This window comes from Acomys russatus, chromosome 12, assembly GCF_903995435.1.
Source record: "Acomys russatus chromosome 12, mAcoRus1.1, whole genome shotgun sequence".
In the NCBI taxonomy this organism is placed as follows: Eukaryota; Metazoa; Chordata; class Mammalia; order Rodentia; family Muridae; genus Acomys; species Acomys russatus.
This window is the reverse complement of record NC_067148.1, coordinates 33,412,705-33,436,938: the sequence shown is the minus strand read 5'-3', so window position 1 is coordinate 33,436,938 and position 24,234 is coordinate 33,412,705.

The window sequence follows — 24,234 nt, the reverse complement described above, 5'->3', positions numbered from 1 at the left end:
TCAGGAGTAGTTTGTTACTAGGTGCATATCCACTCTATTCCAAGACATTGACACGTCCTGGATGGCGGAAACTGCAGTGTGTTCTTCTCTTGTTGTCTTCCTTATGCTCCAAAGTCAAGTAAAGTCAAGATTTCAACATCATACTCCCACAAACTTTATCTGAGAAGATGTAATAATGAAGAATATTCAGTCTAAGTGGGAAAAATCTTTTTTACCTCCCATGCTCAAAGGAGAAAGTACTAAAGATCTATCTTGTACTCAACCTTGAAGTGCTGAAACTCCTCTCTTGTTAGAAATCTCTATGGCATCTCTGTTGTTGCTGGTCCTTTTAATGGTATTACACTGGGGCCAGAGAGATGGCTCAGCAATTAAGAGCACTTGTTCTTGCAGAAGACCAGAGGTCAGTTCCCAGAATCCACATGATGGTTCACAACCATCAGTAACTCCAGTTTCAGTCCCTCTTCTGGCCTTTGCAGGCACCAGGCATACACAAGGTATATATGTGCAGGCAAAACACTCATAAACTACAATACGTCTAAAGATAATTGTTTAAAAAAGAATATTAAAATCAAGGGATGTCCGTTGACATAGGCCTAGACTTCTAGGCTGAGGTGGAAAGTTTTGTAGTTCAAAGCCCTTTTGGGTACAGAGTGAATTTGTGGCTAGTTTTGGCAACTTTGCAAGAGTTACTTCAACATTAAAAGTAAAGAAAAAGGTGAAAGATTTATATGATCTCAAGAGAAATCACAGGGACCCAGAGGGCTCAGGAACCCTACAAGGAGACTGCCAAGGCTCACAGATCTGGACTTATGGGGGCCTCCACAAACTCTTTCACTAATCAAGGACAATGTATGCAGTTAACCTAGACTCCCTGTCAGATCTAGCCAATGGACAGCTCATTCTCCACAGTTGTGGAGAGAGCGGGGATTGACTGACATGAGTTCTGGTGCTCAACATAGTTCCCCATGTTGAGGAGGTCTGGTGACACACAGAGGAAGAGGAAGCAGGCTATCCAGATGAGACCTGATAGGCTGTGGTCCCCTTCTGTCAGAGGTCTAAAGGAGGGAAGTAAGGTGGAAGAGGAAGGGTGGGAAGACACAAGCGAGGGGATAACATTCGGGATGTAATCTGAGTAAACTATAAAAATGTAAAAAAATAAGTAAATCAAATATGTAAATTAAAAAAGAAAAGAGGAAGAGGAGAAGAAAGAAAGAAAGAAAGAAAGAAAGGGAAGAAATATATTGGGCTTGGGGGCATAGTTCAATGAGCGGGAGGGGAAAGACAGGAAGGGGGGGACACAGAGAGAGAGAGACAGAGAGACAGAGAAAGTTGAAAGTATTAACATTGTGCTAATAAAAACTATTGCTGGAGCTGGGCTTGGTGGCACATGCCTTCAATCCCAGCACTCGGGAGGTAGAGGCAGGCAGATCGCTGTGAGTTTGAGGCTAGCCCGATCTACAGAGCAAGTCCAGGACAGCCAAGGGTACACAGAGAGACCTTATCTCAAAAAACAAAACAAAAACAAAAAACAAAACAAACAAACAAAAAAGCTATTGCTGGGATGAACTTGCCTTTTCTCTGCACTCCTAGTTCTCAACATCAATCCATAAGCCCATTCCTCTACTCTGAGCTGTGGCACCACAGGTCTCTATGATCAGATGAGACACACTTTCTCCTAAGACAACATCTCTTTGTTGCCAGTCTCCTTTTAGTCCTTTATCCATAAAGGGCTATAAGAGATTAATAACCTCAGATTCCTTCTTTCCTATGTTGATTTGGTGTACTTCTTAAATGCTCTGTGTATTATCACTGTGTTTGTTAAACTTGTAGATCTCCCAATGCATCAGTTTTGCAATAAGCTGTAAGACACATTACTACACATTTCTAGACATGACTCTTGTTATGTGCTGTGACTGAGTGAATAATCTCATTTTAGCTATTTTGCAAAGCTAAGTTAAATATGAGTCTATTTGGTCTAAAAGCCCATGGTTTTTTTTTCCCACTCTATTATGCCACCTTGTGAATTAATAGGTAAACAATTGAAAAGGTACATAAAGCAAATCATATAAAAACTTGCAAGACAAATGCTCATGTATAATAGAATATAATTTAAATAACACACTTCTTAGGATAGCCTCCAAATGGCTTATCCTCACACATGCAAAATACACATTGCTCTCTAAATGAGTCCTGTTAACAGGATCTTACATTTTGACAAGTAGAGATAGAGACAGAATTACTTTTCTTTAGTAAAAGGTAAAAATTTTAAGTATATCAAAACTAAACTTAACATGAAAAAGCAAATATTCTAAAAGCTAGCTCGATAAGGAGACCCCAGAACATATAGTTCCTAGCCTGCCTCTTTTATTATCTTTCAGACACCCTACAATTATAGTTCTTAAGGCCCATCAATTGTGAAATCAAAGAGATGGCAGACTTTAATTGTTCATAGGCATCTTTAAAACATGAAAGCATGGAAATACTATTTACTAGTTTCCTTTTTATTGTCATCATATTTGTCATCATTGTCATTATAATTTATCATTTTCTTGTCATCATTATTGATATATCAGCTTGACTAATCACTACTTGGTATCAGATAATCTCTGAAAACTTCCAGCCCCAACTTTAGGTTCTAAAAGAAGTCACAAATCCTCAGTCTCCAATTAAAGCTCTCTATATGGGCAATAGCACCTGCCTGCCACATCACAAGAGTCATAATGAAGATCCCCATGGAGAGGCTGCCAAGGAGATGACACCAACAGGATGGAACTGCAGTGAGAGAGCAGTGGGGGGCAGCTGCAGGGAAAGGATTAGAAGCAGAATGCTGCTGACTTGATTCCCAATCTATATTGGATCAGATGATCCCCCCAGGGTAAATCAGCAGACTGGCTGTATGTTCATGCTGAATATAGGAGAGAAAGAGGACAGGAAATTTCATTTTCTAAAGTAGAAATTGATAAAGTGGGAGGATTATTATCTATCTTCTTCGGAAACAGCACTGGGGGACTGAGGCTTGATTGTGCTAATCAGCCTTGATTTTTCTGCCTTTGAATTGAATTTAGAACTAACACTGAGAGTGATTTGTGCACTCATCACTTTGCAGATATTGCTCAAACTCTCTATAATCTTGTGAAAGTCTATGTTTGACTTGGATCTTGTACAGCTCCTGGTCCACAGTATTTTCTTGGCATCAATGGCTTACTTGATGCTTCCTGAAGCTGCCTTCTCATTACAGCACCCTGGAATAATATCTTATTCCCAGTTCATACAAACCCACCCATCCTTCAGTGTAACAATAGATCGTTGTTGTACAGACAATGTCTGAACCAGATCAAGGGCCCAATAAATATTTCTTGAATAAATGAATATTTACAAGACAGCTTTCTTTTGGAGTTCAGTTTTATTAGACTCCTTCCGTCTAAAATATGGTGAATAGTCACAGGCATCATAGTCTCAGCAGACTTCTTCATGTGAAAGAAGCAAGACAATATTTTATTAAAAGAATTTCATCTAAGCTTTCTTATATACTAATTTTCCATGTAATAGTCTTTTTCTGAGGTAGGGATTTGGAGAGAGAAACTAGTTTATTACAAGGGAGAAGAAAAGTACTAGTGATAGGGGAGATTTCTAACTGGTAGGAAGTCCAAGGGTGTTTAATTTAGAATCTCTATATAAGGAAACACCATAATGATACAAACCTAATGTGTGCTGCCTCAAAGGTACGTGACACTGGCAAGTGACTCAAATGGCTCTGAGCTTATTCATCTACTAGATTTAGATATTGTGGACCTTACAAGATTGGTAGTAGTATTCAATAAATCATGTTACTAAAATGTTGTAGCATATTAACTAACATGTAATATGTATTAAGTAAATGTCTATAGCATCTATTCTCTACTGATATAGAGTAAAACATCTGACATATATTATATAATGGTGACATAATAACATCACAGATTTAATCTTTAAAATATAAATTTCCAAAGAATTTGATGATTATGTGATCTAACAAATTTATTTTATGATTAAAATTACTCAAAGAATTGAAGTAGGAAAGGATTAATAATCAATTATTACAATACTGTATTTTTTTATTGTGCCTTTCATTGATTATTGAAAAACACAAAAGTGGAATTTTTGACTTGGAGTAAACCTTACTAATTTTTAAAAGAACGATCAGACTATTCAGTTAAATATGTCTATAGTATTTGCCTTACAGCTGAGTGGGTAGTTTCAGATATTAGCAATACTAGACATGGAATGGAGATATGACTTCACACAGGGACAGAGCCAAACGGTATCACTAGTTGTTAATAAATATGAGGAATAGTTTATTGGGGGATGAAGGAAAATACAGTAGATATTGGCAAATTTGATTGATTGCTGCTCAGGATTTAAAAACATTTTTTGCAGGTTTTGGAAAATTTGGACATAGTTCAGATAGATAAGTTTGTGACAGAGTTTATGTAAGTTAAAGATTGTAGTATAGCCAATTATAATAACTGAAATGATTAATGTGTGTTGTGGTTTTTCTTGTGACTTTATTTTATTTGTTTCACAACAGCTTTCACATAGTAGGAATGGCCATTCCTGTCACTGATAAAGAAACATAAGCTTGGGTCTTAAATTGTCCAAATCATATAGTTAATGAAAGGTTGAAACTGGTTCCTGGTCTAATGTACTCAGATTCCAGAAGGTAAGATCAGCAATTTCACTAAACTGAACCAAATCATAGATTGCTGCTTTTTCTCTTAGTATAGCCATCCTTGTCCCATGAAAAAAAGCAGGAGACATAAGCAGGAAAGGTCTGAACGCTGCCTCTGCCTGTATGCTGTTTGATCCATCCTAATTTGAAGAAATATCTCAGAAGCTTCATTTTATCTTTTTGTGTCACAAGCATCTGCCCATATGTACCAGGTAGATGGGTGGATGCAGGTACCAAGAGTGTCACTGGTACTTTCCACCCATCTATACTGCGACAGCTATGAAAAACACTGACATCATACTGTGATTGGGTATCAAGAAAAGATGAGTTTGAGGAAAGAAAGAGGCATATAATAGGATAAAAGTGAGATATAGATTCTCAAAAGGTGACTCTATATAACATTCTGGAACTTGTAGTTTGAGAGGATATAAACCTTGCAAGATAGTCTACAGATCTTCTTCGGTAACTTAGCTCTTCTCTCCTCTTCCTGTTTATAATACTGAGAATAACTTTAGAATACTTAACAAATAGGACAAGTCATCAGAGATCCTTCTATATAACTCAGGATCCCACAGAAGAAACTCCAATTCCAGCTAAAATTTATACCAGGTACTTGGTGTGAGGTCAGTAAGTATCTATAAACAATAGAATAAAACATGTAAGATGGGAAAGATAACCTGGAAAAACAGAATCCCAGAAGTGAATAGAAGATCTGACTCTTGACATGAACTCTTGTGCCCCCTATTTGACAACTTCCCCTTGGTTGGGAGGCTCAGTGGCACTCAGAGAAAGGATAAGCAGGTTACTAAAATGAGACATGGTAGACTGTGACCCTATAATGGGGGAGGAGGTCCCCCTCAGTCACAGACATGGGGAGGGAAATAGGGTGAGAACAAGAGGGAGGGAAGAACGGGAGGATGCAAGGGATGGGATAACAATTGAGATGCAATCTGAATAAATTAACTAAATAAAAAAGTAACTTTGAAAAAAAAAAAAAGAAAAGAAAAAGAAAAAAAGTCATCTTCTAAACATGTATAAGAGGATGGATGTCATTTGAAGTTGTCAACCTTCTGGACAAGGGCATACACAGGGGGAAAAAAGGGTGAACTAAAGGCACTCAGCCACTATCCTGCTAATAATTTCCAAAGGAAGAGATTGGTTTTCATATTCTTTAAACAGTTTAGTGTACTGGTGGATGTCATTACTTCATGGTACATAGTAGGTGGTAAGAGCAACTGGGTAGTCCATAATAGACCTCCCAAGGGCAAAACATTTTTCTGTGGTTCAGACATTACCATGAATGTATAGAAACTCTGCATCCAATATCATATTAAATTATTCTATGCCCCAGGCAGCAGGCCATTAGCCTAAGGTGGGACCTTGGATATGATTATTGATTTTTCACTTATATTCAACCTATAGTCATAACTAAGAACTGTGGGGAATATAAAACAAAACCAAAGACTGTATGCCATTACAAATGAGGTTTTGTAGGTTACAGATATACCGATCTCATGGTTAACAGGATGAGCCACATACATTATAAAGTTCTGGTTAGGTGCCCAATATCTGGGATACAATGTCACAGGTTCAGATTCTCGCTGGTTCATTCATCATAGGCTTAACCATTGGTGTTTTCTCCTCATTTGCATAACACAGGTAATTGTAGTAACTACCCTAGGTTATTGTGAAAATTGCATAAATGATTACATATCAAGCTATCAAAACTATTTCTTCTATAAAAATACATCAACTCTCACTATTATTATCATTCTGGTTTAGGCCAACCATGTCATATATGGATGGAAGAAAAGGTTATAACCCTCTGGGGAAGCACTTGACAGTCGAAGTGCTTTGCATGATTTCTCTGGGTGATGACAAAGTCCAAGTTCCGTCATCACACTGTAGACAAACATAGGATGGCCCTTTTTGTCCCTACAGCCTTTCAGAAACTGGAGCTAAGATTTCTACTATTAGTTTATTTCCCAACCTGTTTCCTCCAATTTCAGTTACAAGAATCTTTTACAGACTCATATGATAATATTAGCCTTTGGTGCTTTGTTATTTGGACTCTTACAATAAAGACCAAAAGCACAATATTGTCCATTAGGAGGTGTGCTAGTTACAGTTTCTACTGCTGTGAAGAGACATCATGACTGCAGAAACTTTTATAAAGGAAAACATTTGACTGGGACTGGCATACAGTTCAGGGTTTTAGTCCTTTATCATGATGGCAGGAAGCATGTCATCATTCAGGCAGACATGGTGCTGGAGAGGCAGCTGAGAGTTCTTCATCCAGATCAGCAGGCAGCAGGACTTGAGCATCTGAAACCTCAAAGGTTACCCTCATCCCTAGTGACACACTTCCTCCAACAAGGCCACCGCTCCCAATAGCACCTCTCCCAGTGAGCCTGTGGGACCATTTTCATTCAAACCACTTCAGTAGGTGATCAAATATTTGGTCATTCAAAGCAAGACCCTTTATAAGTAAAGGGGCCAGTTTTTACTTATTACAAAACAACTGTAACCCAGGATGGTACAAAAGAAAGAGAAATATTTGTTCCCTGTATGTATTAAGCCCTGTGAAGTCTGGCATGTCTCTTAACTTCTTGTATGAGCCCCGTTTTATGCCACTTCTGTTATAAGCCTGAAGGCTTCAGCCATACAGTTTATCTTTTTTCTCCCTTCAATATACTCCCCCAACTACAGGGCCTTTGCATGTAATAATCTTTCTGATTCAACTCTAGTCTCTCATTTAGTTAACCTGTGTCTCTTTTCAAATTTCTGCTCACCTTCCTTTGTTAGACAAGCTTTCCAAGACTAATCCAATACTTACAACCAATGCTTTCTTTCTTTTCCTTCGTATGTCCTACAGCAGATTTTAATAGCGTGCTTCTACTTTGAGTAATTATTACCCAGCTATGCTTTGAGTTCTATAAGGATGGAGACTCAGGTCTAAGTTGTTCACTCACCTTTATATTTCAGCCTGGTGCCAAGCACAACATAAGAGACCAGCAGAAGTATGTCACATTTGCCTCCATAACTAATGTGTTCCAATACTGGAATATGCCTTAAACTTACCTGCTACCCTGTAGACCAAGATGAACAGTAGCAATTATGATTAAAGAAATGACTACTGCAAACTACAAAGTGAAGATAACAGCACCTACGTCTCTTGTTAAAACATGGTAGCAGCTGATGGTCATGGGACAAAACTTCATAGGGTTAAATAAAAAACTATATAAAGGTTTTTAGGACATCACAACTAGCCAGCATAAGATTTAAAGTTATTTAAAAAAAGATTTAAAGTTATTTAGAAATGTGCAGTCTCTTTTTTTAATGTGTAAAATAATCATAATACTTTGTAATATTTCTTTGGTGATCATATGGAATATTTTATGTCCTAAGCTTAGAAAAATGACCCAATCACTCTAGGAGTCATAATTATAGTAACTAATAATCCTAATAATGATGGTGGTCATAGTGGTGGCATTCATAATGTTTACCTGAATTTTTTTCTTTTTATTTATTTATTTATTTCCTTTTTTTGTTGTTGTTTACCTGAATTTAAGAAAATAATTTTCTCTCATCCTTCTGCCAACATAAAACAAACTCAAAAGAATTTTTATATGTTCTTTATCTCTCAATGTTGTATAAGGGCATTTTTAATATATAGATTCCATATAAGCTATATATTTAGGATTATATATTAATTATGTATTAAGGCTTTAAGTTTTGTGTTTTTATTGATTCCCTGTGTTCAAAAGTATGTGTTTTTGTGTCTATATGTAGTTTTTATGCTTTTTCTTTACCTCTTCTTTTCCTATTTGTTTGTTTTTTCCTATTTTGCCCTGTATGCCATTGTTTTATCTTATTTTATTTTAATATTATTCTATTATTCCTTAGATGCCCGTTTGTTTTCTAAGGAGAAACAGTAAGGGTATGGATATGGATGGGAGAGGAGGTGGGGAGGATTTAGGAGGAGTTGGAGGAGGGGTAATTATAATTGGAACATACTGTATCGAAATGTATTTTCTTTATTATTATTATTTATTTATTATATATACAGTATTCTTCCAGGGTATATTCCTACATGCCAGAAGAAGGCACCAGATCTCATTATAGATGGTTGTGAGCCACTATGTGGTTCCTAGGAATTGAACTCAGGACCTCTGGGAAAGCAGCCAGTACTTTTAACCTTTGAGCCATCTCTCCAGCCCCTTAAAGTGTATTTTCAATACAAGAAAAAAATATATACATACTTATTTTTCTCATCCTGTGTTCATTCCAGTTCAAGGCCCTAGAGTTAAACCTGCTTCTTTCTCTTCCACTACTTTCTGAATGAACAGGTATTTAGAGCTCACAAAAACTCTCACTAGAGTAAAATTTCACAATCGTCAAAAATATTGAGTTTCCTGTTCCCCTTCAAGCCCCTGCACTCTATTTATCTAGCCTCTTGTCCTCACTCTCCTTCTTTTCATAAAATTTGAATGTCTTTGCCTACACTGGTATTTTTCTTCCTCCTAAAGGACCATTATCATTTTTATTTGTTTATCTCATGAATATAACAGCTGATTTGAAAGGTTTCACACTGTGTATAAGTAGAGAATGTGAACTCAGATAACAAGTGTGTCATCTGAGTGGGTGGAGACACAGTTTCAGGCAAGGTAAAGACAAAACTAAAAGGCCAGCGTCCACTGAAATAGCTTAAGTTCTTGTCCAGTCCCGGGTTCAGGAGAGTTTGTTTCCAAAGGAAATGGAAAAAGAAGAACTGAGTGGATGTGAGCAAGAGGGAGTAAGCACAGAGGAAGGTGGGGCTATGGGGTGGTTTGAAATTATTCTGAATCAGATCCTCAAACATACAGAGAAAAGGCAAAGCCGTATGACCTGCACGTGTGCTGCCACACAGGTGACGATTAAAGAGCTTTCTATTTCGGGAAGACAGTGCCTTGAGAGACTTTTTTGAAATGTTGATCTCTAGGAACCTCCCACTGCAAGCATTTTGACAATCTCAATATTAAAAAAAAAAAACAAAAAAAAAAAACACAAATATTTCACCTGTACTGACTAATCCATAAAAGATAAGTACAAAGTAAATAGTTTCATTTGCAAAAGAAGTAACATGCATTCAGGATGTAAGTGCTATTTAAAAAAAAAAATATCCATAGTTCATTTTACATAAACGATTAACATTAAGTGCTCAAATTATATGAGGAAGTATACTAACATGGTATGTGCTATTGTACTGTACTTTCTGATACCTGCACACACACTCTGCCTTCTACAGAACTTAAGCTCAAGAATATAATAGGGAACGCTGGGGCAGGTCATGCATTATTACCTCTCTCCATCATTAACACACACTTCCTCCTTCTTTGTAGCTTGTCTGCTTTTCTTGTGCATTTTGATGTTGAGAAGCTTATAAATGCTTCCCCATGGGGAAACTACAAGTGAAGTCATTACAGGAAAACTTTTGTACATCAACCTAAAATTATTTCATATTTTAAGGAAATTGAGTCCTAAAATTATTAGTGTTTGCCGTGTGTAGACTGCAGTGAATACCTTTTATTTAATTCTGTCTTAAGTGGAAATGTGCTCCTTGAACTCTAATATCATCCTTACAGAGGGAAAAAAAAAAAAATAACCCCACATTCTAGCACTGTTTCTTCCCAGAAAGCATTTAAATTTTTCTGAGAAATCAAGCCAAGATAATTACATCAAAATTTTTGTCACTAAAAAGTGCAAGTTGGATGTCATTACATAATGCTGAATGAATTATTTTTAGTAGATCTGGTGGGTGTTATTTACAAAAAGACATACCTTGAATTTTAGGAGACTAATTCTATTATTAATGACTCTTGCTTACTACACCATGAGCTTCTGTAAAGAACAGTTGAATGACAAGTTCCTTTCAAAAGCTCCATATGACTAGAAGATGTAGATGGAAAAACACAAAGAAGAGGAAGAAGAAAAGGAAGAAGATGAAGAAGGAAGAGGAGAAGAAAAGGATGAAGAAGAAAGAGGAGGAGGAGGGAGAAAACTCCCAACATTTTGATAAAGGAGCAAAATTTTTCAAAGGCTAAAAGGATCTCTGTAAAAGTTGAGTGCTCATTGCTTTTGTGCCTACCTGTCCCTGGAGAATGAGGATGAGCAGCTAGGCTTCAGGTCACTAGTGTGACTCACTTTCCTTTCTTACATATTTGATTGTATGATTTCAGTGTAGCTCCATCATTTTCTAGAGTCACCTCTCAGATGACACAAATTTTTTTTTCAAGTAGTAGCTGCCATTTTAGAACATGTTATATTCAAATGTGGATTTTATTTTTAAAATATACCTGAATCTTCCAGGATCTTAGAAGCACACAACTCCACCATAGGGCAAGAATTAGTCAGCTGTGTTAGTCTGATACAAAAAAGAAGAAGAAGAAGAAGAAGAAGAAGAAGAAGAAGAAGAAGAAGAAGAAGAAGAAGAAGAAGAAAGAAAGAAGAAGACGAAGAGAGAAGAAGAAGAAGAAGAAGAAGAAGAAGAAGAAGAAGAAGAAGAAGAAGAAGAAGAAGAAGAGGAAAGGTAGTGATAGCAAATGCAGAAAGTAAGAAGAATTGATTGTGCCTCATGATTTTAGAAGTTCTAGTCTACTGACAAATGATTTTAATATTTGTACTGGGGTGTCACATGGGAGTGATGAGGAGTAGACGATGCAAAAACTGCTTGCTTAGTGTCCAGGTAGTCCCAAAAAAGTGTCTGCAATTTGGACCTCCTTAAATCCCACCTCCCAAAGTTCCTACCACTTTCCAGTAGCAACACTCACTCACTGCCTTTCCCAGTAGACTCAACATGTCTTCATTCATCATTGTTAACTGTCCTCTGGGTCTTGATTTAGTTTGCCCTTCCTTCATCCTTGATTGTTAGTCAAGGTTCACTATAGACAACAGTACAGACATCTCTATCATGTCTATGATTATGATGTCCTTTATCTCATTTACATCAGATCCCTAAAAAATAAAACCCTAATAATTCTCTTCTATATACTTCTAGAGCTCTCTCCACCACCATTATTATTAATAATCAAATCTTCTAAATACAGTGTTCTCCATTCTCTTTCTTCATTGAAATAGCCAGTTCCTTGAAATTTCAAGTCATTTTATAAAGCTGTGGATCTATCCATATCAAACTAGACCAGAGGTTCTCAACCTGTGAGTTACAACCCTTTTATGTCACAGGGGTCATATTAGATACTTACATTGTGATCCATAACCATAGCAAATTTATAGTTATGAAGTAGCAACAAAATAGTTTTATGGTTGGGTGGTCACCACAACATGAGGTACTGTATTAAAGGATCATAACATTGGGAAGAATGATAGTCACTGAACTAGACTAACAAAAGAAACAAGCATAGAGAGTCTTTTCTAAGTCCCTAAAGAAAAAGGAAATAAAACCCCATAGAAACTTAGAGAATCTCTATAGCATACCACCGTTGTTCACCCTCTTTATTACCCATAAGCCTTAGCCCTGCTAGTAATTCAGGCATCTAGGCTCTATCTCTGAAATTTCCATTCACTAGCTGTCTTAGGTAGGGTTTCCATTGCTATGAAGACACACCATGACCATGACAACTCTTATAAAGGAAAACACTACATCGGGCTGGCTCACAGTTCAGAGGGTTAGTCCATTTTCATCATTACAAGAAGCATGGTAGCACACAGGCAGACATGGTGCTGAAGGAGTAGAGAATTCTGTATACAGATCAGCAGGCAGAAGGACGAGGCATTGTCACACTGGGCCTGGCTTGAGCATCTGGAGACCTCAAAGCCTGCCCCCAGTGACATACTTCCTCCAACACCAAACCTATCCCAGCAAGGCCACACCTCCCAAAAGTACCAGTCTCTGCGAGCCCATGGGGCCACTTTCATTCAAACTACCACACTATCTATGGAAATAATTTCACAAAAGATACATATTTTAAATGTCAACTTTCTCTTTTTTCACATAGCCTAGAATCTTACTTAAGGTTAAATAAATCAGCCATTTGCTATTAAACTAATTTTTCAGTATATTTATGCTTTGGTATCACATATAATTGTTTTTTTTCAACATCAATTGTAGCTCTGTTGTTTTGTGGTTGTATAAATATCTAATCACTCAACATATACTGAAGATTAAATGTGTCTGTTTTTGAAATCTCATCTTACAAAACTGAGTCATTAAATGTTTGTAGGACTTTAGTAACATTTTGCCCAGGTTGCTCCTAAACATAGGACTCAGCACGGAACTTGGAAATATGTCTTAGTCACTGCTCTATTGAGATGGAGAGACACCAGGACCAAGGCAATTTATGAAATCAAGCATTTATTTGGGAGCTTGCTTACTGTTTCAGAGAGTGAGTCCATGACCGTCATGGCCCGTGGTATGGCAGCAGCCGGCAGTCAAGACCCTGAGGCAGTATCTGGGGACTTAACATCTTCTCCCTTAGCAGCAGGCAGAGAACCAGAGACTGGGGCTGGTGTAGGCTTTTAAAACTTCAAAGCCCACCCCAAATGACATGCCTCCTCTGCTAAGGCCACACCTCTTTTAACAAGGCCACACTTCCTCCAATAATATGCTGCCTAATTTTTCCTAAGCAATCCACCAATGGTGGAACAAGTACTCAAACACGGGAGCCATGTTCATTCGCACTATCACGGAAAAATACCCTGAAGCACAATGCTAGGGTCAGGTCCTTCAAAACAGTTTGTGGAAGAAGGCTAAGGTTAGGGTTACTGTTTCAGGGGGACAGATTTCTTTGTGAAAATGGGCCATTTTTTTTTTTTTTTTTTGAACAAGGACAGAAGCAGAATTCTTTCCTCATCAAGGCTTTTTCCTGGATGACTTTCACAGTGTGTAGACAACTCCTCTGAATTATAATGATGAGTTATGACCTTCTGCCCCAAATCACACGCACACAGCTTCTCCTGTCGTCACTGCAGCTGCTTGCAAGCAGTGGAAATGAGAAAATTTTATGAAATAATTATCTTGAGAATAACTTTGAAAATTTACAGAATTAAACGCTATTTATTCATTAACATTTGAAAAACCAGAAATATCTCTCCATCTGCCTTTGATGAAATCAGCCTTTATTCAGTTCAGTATTACCACAAATTAGCCCGCTTGCTTTCACAGCTCTTGCATGCGCTCTGTTTCCTTTAACTCTTAAAAGTGATGTGTGCTATAGCTTAAAGACAATGGCCTATGCTGAAACAACCGCAAAATTACAGACAGACAATACCAGATCCTTAATAAGCTGAATAGAGGTATTTACCATGCACATCTATGCATGGCTGTCTGAACACTTTTGCTTACATTTCATATTCTTTCTCTATGGGTGGTTTGATGGAAGTCTTAAGAGAATAATACCATCCTGTAGCTCTTCATGATTGCTATTGTGCTCAGTTATAAACTGCATTTTATTCATTTAGATATGCTAAACAGTTTTTTCTCTTTTAATAATGTGGAAAATATCCCTTTATACAGTACTCAGAATGAAAATTAATATTAATATTGTTCTCCTCTCAGTTAGTAAAATGAATTTCAATAACTTCAACCAACTGTGAAGGGGAAAAGATGTTGAAATAACTGGACAAGACCGGCTTGTGGATTCTGAAAGTGTTCAGCTGACAATGATCTGCAGCCAATGATGTTTTCCTTAATCTGCAAACATAAAGGGCTCTCATAAGAAATCCAAATGTGTAAGGTAAAGGAATTCGGATGGTTAGATTCAAATAGGCACTACTGACATAATACTGGAGCCCATTTTGAAGCAGAAAGGCCCTCTAGACAAGGCAGCCTTCCATGAGACATATGGGGATTTCACTTCCCAGTGTTTTTTCTCCTTTTCAATAAATTAATGTCAAAACTACTAGGGCTTCAGATGTGCCTTTCATACCCTGCTTCTTTCTTTTTCTATACTTGCTGGTTCCCAGATATCTTCTGCCACATTCCCAGTTAATCGTGAGCCCTTAAGTACTAATGGACGACAGCTCTCTTTTATAACTAAAGGTTAGGAATTAGAAAAGCAGTGGCCATCCTGGAACAATGCATTCCTTTTTGTCTGAGATTTTCAACATATATTGTTTTTTTTTTTAAAGATTTATTTATTATGTGCACCTGCAGGCCAGAAGGCACTAGATCTCATAGATGGTTGTGGAAGAGCAGTCAGTGCTCTTAACCTCTGAGCCATCTCTCCAGCCCAACATATATTGTTATAAGCATCATTCTCACTGTGCTGAAAGTATCTACTACATATCTTTATTTTCACAAGCTATGTCCTATAATACGTACATGCAATCACCAATAAAAGTGATCATCCTGTAATCTCTAAGAGCGTGAACCAATAAGGAGGCTGCGAAAACATTGTGGATTAACCAATGAAATCCAAATGAAAATCAGATCCAATATTGCAGTGCAGTTTGATACATTTCTTCCCTGTTGTAACAACTGGGATAGGTGTTACAGTTTCTCTCTTTTAGGTAAGTTATTAGCTAAGCTCAGTATTGGAAGGAGGTTGACGTTTTCAAAATAATATTAATAGAACCTTCATCATTAGCCTGTTTGTTGCCACATTCTCTGGTTTGGATTGAGTACAAAATAAAATGTATTATATATTCTCTAAAATATTTTGAGTTAAAAATTCCATAAACTAATATAGAGGAAATTGTGAGTATAACTCCTGTACTTATGATATAATTTTTAAATACATCATAAAAGAAAAAATTCAAACAGAGCAGGAAAACTATTTTCTAAAGTATTTGTTTCCAAATAGACATCCATGCCACATACAATTCTAAGCAAGTATGAATGAAATATCATCTTTTACTGAACTGGAATTTGCTTTAAGTGGTGACAAATTTGTAATATTTTAGCATTATATTTTTATTTTCAATGAAATGATAATTAAACACTTCATAATACTCTAAAAATAATAAGAAAATATTTAGCATACACACATATGACACACTTGGATTTAACAATATGTACTTGTAGTTGTTTCAATGTTTCCTTCTTGTCTGCCCTTCTTTTCTCCCTTACTCCTTTCCTTTATCCTTTCTTTCCTTCCTCCCTCTCTTTTTAATATATTGTAGCTATTCCGTAAGTGTTATCTTCCATAATTCTTCTATGGACCCTTCCTGCTAAGAAATGATAAACTTATTTATATTTCTTTTGTGTGTTCCTCTGTTGTTTTGTTTTTGAGTCTAATGGCCCAAAATGGCCTATACTCACTATGTGAGCAAAGTCGGACTGGAATGTGTAAATCCTTTGCTTCTGTGTAAATCCTATGCACATGCCACCACATACAGAACGTGTGCGGTTTTTCATATTTTGACCCAAGATAAAGGCTTGAGTTCCTGCTGTTTTGTGTGTTTGCATAAATTGTGGGTTTCACTTTATGTCTTGTTTTTTGTTTGATTTTAAATTCTCAAGATTTATCTATCTTAGCACATATAGATACGTTAAACAGCAGGCACAATGGAGTACGGTGAAGCAATTAGAGTGAATGAAGCAGTTTAATCACTTAAATAGTGCGGCTACAGATAACATAAGAAATGTGCCCAGGGCTGTGGAGTGTATTTATATCCTGAACCTGGCAGCTACACTAAGGCTTGGCTATTTCAGAGGTGAAAGCATTTAGATGCTTTGACCATAACATGTGAAAGAAAAAGAACTAAACCACAGAAAAATGTCTGTCCTGTTTTTATATTTGCTAGTCTAGCAGAATTACATTGGGTCTGCAGATCTATAGGAGAAACGGCTGACAGCAGTAGGACCTGGCGGACAAGAAACCCTAACTCCTTTGAAGGAACGAGGCCTCAGTGGTCATGCAGTGACCTCACTATATCGGAAAAGAAATATGTAGAAGAGCCTTCAGGAAAGAAGCCACAGTTCAGTAGCACCCTGTGAGAATCTGCTCCGCCCTGAACTGGCTGCCTTTGTTGTTCAGAGCCTCAGTCCAAAGCTCGGAGGCAGCAAGCAATCAGGACATCTGAGGGCTCGAGATCCGGAGGTTGGAAAAGGCAGTTTCCAGGCCATCACCCTGTTCCAGGAGGGACTGAACACGTGCATATGGCAGTGAATGACAGCTAGACTAACCTAGGTCAGGATGTCCGGAGTCTGGAGCTCGCTTAAGACACTGCTCAGAGTAGGTGACATCTGAAGGAGGCTAAGGAACCCATTAATCCACTAGCGAAAAGCTGTAATCGTGTTACTGTTATTTTATTCAGTTGCAAACATAGGTGCAGGAGTATCTGTGTGTATAATGTATGTGTGTGTGTGTGTATGTGTGTGTGTGTGTGTGTGTGTGTGTGTGTGTGGCATTTCATAGTTTGGGAATTGAATTCTGTTGGAGGTTGGCCTGATATATTTGATGCTAATTACTGCTTCTGGTCTTTTAATGTACCCCAAATATTGCTGTGCAACCTTGTCTAAAAATGTATCCCTGTTTGACCGATAAAAAGCTGACCCACCTGCGCAAGCAAATGGGATAGGCATAGCTAAGGTTTTTGGGCTTTTGAAGACAGAGGAAAAAAAAGAAGGAGGAGGAGGAGGAGAATTGCCATGGGATTGGAATAGAATCCCTCCTCCCAAAGGAGGAATTCTAAAGTTCCTCATGGAAAGAGATGGAGAACATTATGGGAGGTGGCCCAAGTAGAAATTATTGGAAGCAGATGGACTATGATGGGGACTGGGAGTTATTGGAGGATAGCTTAGGAGGTAATAGCTGCCTTGCCCCAGGTAATGGCTTATTCTAAAACACATCAGGACTCTGTGTTTTCATTGATTGCTAGCGGGTTAGAAAATACTGCCATAGTCATGATAATTATCCTAGTAATAAATATTTATTAGGCCATAGTTATAAATTGACCGCAGCAGAATTCAGATATCTGGACTTGTGAGGCAAGCACTGTACTATCTGAGCATCTCCCCAGCCTCTCTTCTCCTTTTTGAAAATCAGTTTTTAATGTTAACCTAAAAAGTAGTGAGTTTTACTTTAACGTTTTCCGTACACATGTGCCACTATACTAATTTGTCCTAATTCTCCCAAACAGCCTGCGTACCTTTGGGCTCCTGGACCCTGCTTACTGGTCTATTCCCTCTTCTCAAATGGCACCCCACTTCTGCTTCCATGTTGCATCCCCCTCACCCTTCCCATGAGAGCTCCTCCTGTCTCATGATTCTCTCAGCATTCCTTCATCTCACACACACACACACGCACATACACACGCACGCATGCACGCACACACGCACACATGCTTGTGCACGCACAGAACTCTAGGTTCTGCAGATACAGTGTTTGTTTTTCTGAGTCTTTTGAGGCTCTTGTTTTGTTTTCTTTGGTTCATGTATTTAGTCTAATAGCTCCTGGCCTTCAGGGCCTTGGAGAACATGGAAGATTCTCCAGATAAAGAACAATTATTTTAATGTTGGGTGGCCGTTAAGACTGGTAGCTTTAATTCTAACACTCCCTAATATTTTTTTAAATAAAGCATTGATTTTCAGCCCAGTATAGCTGATATACCTAGGAATGTTCCAACTGTAATTTCCCTGTGCTGGTTATATAACCTTTTTTTAAATATTTTAATAACAAGAAGGAGAATAATCTCCTAATCATCAAATTTAAGGCCTGTGTTTCATTTCTGAAATGAACTTAGGAAGCTGCATTGGTTTGGATGCGCCACAAAAAAATAGGAAACAGTGGTTTTCATTTCTGGTGACTTCTTTAGAAAGGATGGGCTGGGAGAGTGGAAAAAAAAAAAAGGCAGAAAAAAATTTAAAACATGAATGCTATGAAGGTGAGCCAGCCCCAGTCTTACCCAAGAATGTGTGCCCATGGAAGAGATAAACATTCCTCATGAATGAAGGAGGCTGAGCTCCACACCAACCACCCTTCCTCTGGCCCTGATTGTGTATACCTGAGTACTGAGCAGGGCACTACAACAGCCCCCATCTACCAGGGAAGACTCAGATACTTAGGAAGCTAGAGATCTCTGGCCCATTGAAGTGAGCTCTTGAGCAGCACAGCCAACAAGCATGAAGCCACGTGGTAACAGAAATAAATAGGAGAGTGACGGCATGAGTGGGTGCAAAGGGCATTGTGATATAGATCTGCCGTTTTCGAAATCAGGTTTGCCGACCAACTCCAAGTTATTAAAATGTGATAATTTAAGTCAAAGACCAGAAATGAATATCTCTTCAATTTTTCAATTGGAAAAGGGGTTTATCTTGGAGATAGATGGTCTGTGCTTATCCTATTTGATCTAAAATACTCTATGCAAAAGAGATTGGCAGTAGATAACTTCGGCTGAGACACATTTTAAAGCTGCAATGATTTAGATTTGGGAGGAAGTACAAGTTTGCATTAAAATAAAGTTAACCAAAGGAACTTACAGAACATAGCATTTTAAATGAAAGTTTTGAAAAGGTTTGTCAGTAATAATTTTTGCATGCTTGGCGCTCAGATTCCAGAGAAAGAGTCAAGATTGTGTCTTGAACCGAGGGCATTCACAGATGGAAAGCCATCACATTGTCACCAGGAGTGCTACAAGCAAGGTAGACACCTGCAGCCAGGAAAACGAAATCTTACAGCTCTGGTCTGAAAATTCAACTTCTAACATGCAACGTGACAGACTCGCACTCCACCTTTCCTCTCCACTAGCCACCTCTGATTCAAATGGCCACGATGCGACGTGGTGCACACATTGCAGAGGGGGGTGACCGGGTGCCCCACCCGCAGCCCTTACTAATTTAAAACTGGTCTCATGGCATTGGATGAGAACAAAAAGAGAAAACAGGAAAAGTCGAATGAGCTCCTTCAGCTCTGCTTAAATAGAGCTGAATATCGAGAGCCCCGAGTTTTGCTGCTAACACAGCAAGTTACTCGGATCAATATGGCACAAGAAAACAGAGGTAGTAAACTGCAAGTCCAACGCTATTTTAGGATATTTCATCATTTTTGCAAGCCTCGTGCATTGCTCATATTGGAAAGGCTTCATACGAGCTGTAGCAAGCTTCTTCTTGAACCTTAAGATTCACTAACGGCTTCAAGATGAATTGTCAAAAAGCCTGGGAAGCTCATCCTAAATTTAGTATTATAGAAGACAAAAGTAGAGTTTTTTGTTTTGTTTTGTTTTTGTTTTTGTGGCACTACAGTGCTTCTCCTAAGATAGGAATTAAACAAGTATTTATATTACTTTTATACTTTTTGTTGGTTTTAAAGGAATAATCATGTATAGTTATGTTACATTAAATCTTCAGTTGACTCTGCCAAGACAGGGTAAGCAAGTCCTCAATAGCTCCTGCCTCACAGATATGTCTGCCAGATATATTGGGCTAGAAGGCTAAAGATGATGGTCCAATCATATAGAGAGTGTTGGGTGACTGTTCAAATAGTAGAAAGTCCCCGACATTGTTTTCATTTTTGGAAGCTGCTAACCTGCACATGCAGTTCACTCAGGTATTTAAGTTTCATTCCTTCTCAAGTCTCTGATGTGGTTGAAGACCAGATAGTTTAGTCTTATAGTTAAGTTGGTTAAGGGTTAAGATGTTTTTAGATCAAGATAGATGTTTTAAGATAATAGAGATGAGATATGATAGATATTGATTTTCATTCAGAAATTTAGACCCAATGAAATAGGAAAGAGATTTATTTCAAGTTTGCCAAATACAAATAGCCAAATCACTATGAATGTAACATTTATATAATTGCTGATTGTTGTGTGGTTCTTCCTGCTGTATGTAGTTTATTTTATTCATGTGTAGCAGTATAAATGTATATGTTTAAAAGAAGCATAATAAAAAATTAAAAAACAAAAAGTAAAACTTCAGTTGATGAGCTAGAGAGATGGCCCAGTGATTAGGAGCCATCACTGCCTTTACAGAGTTCCCAGCACTCAAACCGGGCAGCTCCCTACTGCTGGTAACACCATATCCAAGGAATTCAATGTCTTATTCCTCCCTCAGCAGGCACCTGGACATATACATACATATACACATAAATTATTATACAAATAAGTACTGAGATTGGAGACGTGGCTCAGTGGTTAAGAGCCCTGGATGCTCTTCCTGATGACCTGGTTTAATTACCAGCAGATACCTCATGAGTTAGAACCATGTATAATTCCAGTGGCAATGGATATGGTGTCCATAGGCACCAGGCATACGTCTAATACAGAGACGTAAATGCAGACAAAACACCCATATACACAAAATGAATAGTAAATAAGTATATATGACAAATCTTCAAAACTATTTCTATTGAAAATCTTATTATGAACTTGAATCAAACACTAGCTTTTAAATAGACTTCTAGCTATGCTTCTTAGGTAGTCAAAATGAGACTAAATTGATGGGCAGATGATAGAGTTAGATATATAGTAATATATAGATAACAAGTAGTAATAGACTGAATTTAAACTGTGTAATGATATCTAACTTTCTATGCTACATCACTCTGCAGAAAAGAAGTGTTAGAAATCTAATATGATACCAGTGACTATAATCTGTAAAATTCTCCCCTTTCATAACTGCTTCCCAAGCACTGGACTTCTATGAAGGCCCAAGACCCAAGTCTAAAAGTACATAAGGTCCTAGGGATTAGAGAACATTTATGTTTCACACTTAACTCTCTGATGATTTCCAGAAGCACTCATCATTAATATTTGATGGAATTAAAGGCATATTTACTAATATATGATAGTTTCCTAGTATATGATATTATCTGATAATATCAAAGAATTTGAAAGCATGTTCTATGTCAAAGAGGCATGTTCTAGTGTATAATCAAAGCCTTCTGAAGCATGAAATGCAAAGGTTGGAGAAAATACCGAAACATTATAGACCTTTCATTTAGACTATGATAGTAAAAATATTTTCAAATTAATGTCTATTCCATACCCAAGTGTAGGACTAGTCAAGCTCTTAATTGTAAATCCATAACCCCCTCCCCAAATTACAAGATAAATGGCATGCTGTAAAAACATTTAACTTTCTTAGCCAAAACTGTCATCTCTATGAGATTAACAAAGTAAAAAAATGTATGTATTATTCTAAACTTAATGATAATCAATAATGACACACTTGGTGAGGTAGCAATGTCCACAGAGGGAGAAAAAACCGACCGCTGTGATTTTGAGTGTTTAGAAACACAGAGAGAGACAGCTAGAAGATCTTTGTGTTTGCAAAATTCATTTCCTAGGTACAAGTTTCTGTACTAGCAACTTGGCACAGTGTGTAATGCTAAGTGTTACTATTAAAAAGCAAGGGAACAATCTTGCCTGACTCTTATCTCTTTGAAGCTACCTTAAACTGCCTCAAAAATATAAGCTATCAAACACTCAGATTTTAGAAAGCCTGTTCCACTTTCATGGGCAGTGCAGAGAGGACAAACCAGTGGTCCTGTTCAAATAGAACAACTAGCAAATCATCAAGGAGCCCTCATGGGCCTATTTTATTCTAATGTAGCTAAAACATTTATTTGATTGCTCCCTGTTCTTTTGTCCAAGTGAGTGACAGGTCTTTCACTTTTGTTCATCTGAATAACTTCAACATATACAATGAATTATTGTACTCTGAATGTATATTTTTTCTGCAGCCCTGACTTTTATATTTAACCATAGTTAATTATTTTGTCTGCAAATGCTTGTAGACGGTGCAATTTGTCCCGAAATGTCTTAGCTTTCCTCTCCATTCACACAGCTGGAGTGGAACATGTAGACTCCATGGAGCACGTCTCTCTGGGTGAACATTTAAAAAAAAATCACAACTAGTAGGCAAAAAGCCATTTCCTCTAGTCAGGCTGTGGTTATCTTGATCCTAGCATGACAAATTGGTGTTCCCAGAGTGGCTGCACAGTAATCAGACTGTGACAAATGGTTTACTTATAGCAATTTGTTTCCATTTTACTGAAAATTTCCACAGTGTTAAAAAATATATATATAAAAAAAAGGGGTTTCTTTCCTTAATGGTATTTGAACATGAGTGAGACTGAGCTACTTGAAACAGTCAAAGTTGCAATCCAGAATCACTGGGCTCACCGGGGAGATGTGACCAGAAATGTGGCTTCCTGGGTCAGGGATTACCAGAAAGCAGTAATACCTTAGCCCATTGGTGACAAGACTGAGGTACCCTGAAGGCAATTCCACTGAGAAAACTTAATGGACACTTCAAGGTTCTTTATACGTTCCCGACTGGAAGGTCAATGACCATTTAGTTGATCCCAGTTGTTCTCTTTAATGTGTGCTTGAAGCCTTCAGGATCCATCCCCATTGCAGTAAAGGACAGTCCCTGTGAGGCAGAACTTCTTCTACCCAGCCCCCTTTCTGGGGAATGACATTCCAGTATCATTGCTGCTCCTTGTTGGTCTTTGAGCAAGCCTTTCTCTTCTCCTCCAAGGTGACTCACAAACTGATGTTCTCTCTCTCTTCTGATATGTTGGCTCCCAAGTCCATGCTGACTTTTAAATCTCACTGCAGTGAGTTAGTGCACCATCTGCAAATCTTTGCAAAGCAACTTTCATATCCTACCCTCTTCCAGGCAGAAAGAGGTAGGACATGTAAAGGACAAAGTGTGCTGTGACTACTGTCTCTGTGATAGGTCGAGAAGTAGATTGATGTGACAAAGTTGAGCTATCCCTCCGTGTGGTAAATGAAAAGGTCTAGGAATCTGGACCAATGACCACAGGTGAGATATCTACAAGGTCTCCTTTTACTTCCTCAAAACCATGGCTCATTGTAACCCCTCACAGTTCAGAGGTAGCATAGGGCAATCGTCCTTTCATATTAGTCTATTTTGTGAGTCTCCATAGTTAATCCACTCGAAAGTGTGAGAAAAATATGTAATCACCCAGATATTGAGTAAAAACGGAAACAAATTCTTTATATACTGTTTTATTTCACACACACCCTGTGTGAAGGCATTCCAAAACTCCATACTCACCAATGCCTCTCACATTCCATTATCTTTTTAATTTTATGTACTGAAAATGGGATACCTCTAAACAAGAAATATAACTTTTCTTCTTCATAGTGTATCTTCATGGGCCTATTTATGATGGTTATGTGGCAATTTTCACATGTCAGTAGTTTTTTTCCTAATAATGATTTCAAATTCTTCGTATTAACATAGGATTTCCAGTAACTGAAAAATAACTGAGTCACAATTCATGATTGCCTTTACAAGTTATGCTTCATTTTAGTCTTCTCTTCAATCATTATTTTTTATTGTTAATTATCATATTTTTCCTTAGGCATACATAATACATGTGAATAAGTTTAGATTTTTTTCCCCTTTAAGTTATAAGAAAAGCCCTTGAGATACAAAACAAACTGGAACAAAATGTTGTAAGCAACATGAAAAATAGGATGGTCTTATTTAAACGGCGAAGATATTTTATATTTCTGTTTTACTTACATGAAGAAGAATCAGACATAAAGACTTCACACAGATGTGTTTGTAACCATTATGCTCTGTTTAGTCATAAATTCCACTGCTTACTTGA